Source organism: Mus caroli, chromosome 13, assembly GCF_900094665.2.
Source record: "Mus caroli chromosome 13, CAROLI_EIJ_v1.1, whole genome shotgun sequence".
In the NCBI taxonomy this organism is placed as follows: domain Eukaryota; kingdom Metazoa; phylum Chordata; class Mammalia; order Rodentia; family Muridae; genus Mus; species Mus caroli.
The window spans coordinates 69041551-69043534 of NC_034582.1; the positions used below are offsets into that span (position 1 = coordinate 69041551).

A 1984-nucleotide genomic window follows, 5' to 3' on the forward strand; every position below is an offset into this window, starting at 1 on the left:
GGAGGAGTGTTCCTCTTTCTCCACATCCTCGCCAGCATCTGCTGTCACCTGAATTTTTGATCTTAGCCATTCTGACTGGTGTGAGGTGGAACTAGGGATTCCTTGATAGTGACCTGCAGGAGCAAGGGAGCAGCCGCTCTGGGGAACGCCTCTTCTGGTACCTCCTCCTCCTCCTCCACATACACAATGTCAGAGTTAGATGAGTTGTTCTTACTGCCCAGCCCCGCAGCTGTCTAAGCTCTTCACTTCTTCAGGATCCATCACAATCTGCTGTCATGACTCAAGCCCAAGGGACACCGGGAAACTTTCTGTGTGCCAACTCTGGCTAGCAGACAGTGAGACAGGCAGGCTCTCAGACTGCCAAGATGTTGTCACTGTTGGAGACTCTTGGGGCAGGGAGGGAGGCCTGCTAACTTGTCCAGAGTTGTCACTGGGCAGTACACAAATGCCATTGCTATCTTCTGCAATGATCCTAGGGTATTCCTCCTCCACAGACTCAAGACTAAAGACAGTGTCCCAGACACCTTGCTGAATGATGAACTCTGCTGCACAGTCCTCCAGATACATCACTGCCAAACTGTAGCAGTATACTCAAAGGCTCTTAACCACATCACGCCAATTCCAAAAACATTTGTTGTAGCAAAACCAGATGCACCAAATTCTTATTCCATCTGCTAGTGTGGACTGCATGCGGTCTGCACTATACAGTCACAAGATGCCTCCTATGTCATTGGCTGGCTGAGGATCATCTACCATGCTTATGCAAAGGTTCCTTTAGATCCTGTGACATCCTTTCTCCAAGATGGGCCAAGCAGTCTTCCATGGAGCTTTCAGGCTTAGCAAGGATAAACACTGGTGAGATGTGACAGTCAAAGCCTGTGCTGGTGAAGCCTTCAGAGACTTCTTTGTCCAAGATTTCAGATCCTCCTCAATCTCAGATTTAACGTTTAAGAAAACTTCTGGATTCAAAGGGTTAGGCCGGCATCTGGATGAACTCCTTGGGGGGTGAGGGACCTTATGGTTTCTCCTGGGAGAGAGGTCCCAAGTAGCTGAGAACAACATACTTTGTTTCATGGTGAATCCTAGAGGTATAGTTGTAGAGAACACCATTGATTTGGGCTGAAAAAGCTCCAAGGAGGTTTATTAGGGATGTTAGAAATCTGGTTCCCACCCTGCCCCAGAAGGGATGAAGGAGATGGCAGAGGCAAGCAAGTGCTTCCAAGGGTGCAGGAATAGGCCTCAGCTTGGCTTCTTATATAACCCAGGACTACCTGACAAGAGATGGCACTGAACTTAGTGGGTTAGGTCATCCCACATCAATCATTAATCAAGAAAATACCCCACAGATATGCCCATAGGGCAATCTGATGGAAGCAATTCTTCAACTTAGGTTTCCTCTTTCTTAGGAGACTTTAGTTTATGCCAACTTGACATAACAGAACAATCCCTGAGAAAGGATCTTGTTAAAGAACCAAAGAGTTTTACCGTTAGCCTCCCTCCCACCCTCTCTGAGAAGGACCTAAAGCATTTACTAGGATAACTAACTGTACAACAGGAAGAAGGAAAGATTTTCAGGAGACCACTGGAGACTGATTCTGAACTCACTGATTCCAGGACATGAGAGCCATTAAGGCCATAAATGCCTGCTTTACAATGGAACAAAAGGAAGGATGCCCTCAGAGTAAGACCCTATGTAGCCATGTGTGATGGTTTGTATATTCTTGGACCAGGGAGTAGCACCATTTGGAGGCGTGGACTCCTTGGAATAGGTGTGACCTGGTTGGAGTAGGTGTGTCACTGTGAGTGTGGGCATAAGATCCTCACCCTAGTTGCCTGGAAGTCAGTCTTCCACTAGCAGCCTTTGGATGAAGACATAGATGTCTCAGCTCCTCCTGTGCCATGCCTGCCTGGATACTGCCATGCTCCCACCTTGATGATAATGGACTGAACCTCTGAACCTATAAGCCAGCCCCAATTAAATGTT

At 47.5% G+C, this 1984-nt stretch overlaps 1 protein-coding gene and 1 pseudogene across 3 annotated transcripts in view; both read right to left on the reverse strand.

Annotated features, from left to right (window-relative positions):
- The window catches only part of LOC110308056, a 2544-nt pseudogene extending 1434 nt beyond the window's left edge, over positions 1-1110 (reverse strand).
- LOC115029036 (zinc finger protein 420-like) overlaps positions 1-1984 on the reverse strand; it is a 23140-nt gene that overhangs the window by 13958 nt on the left and 7198 nt on the right. The window lies entirely within an intron of this gene.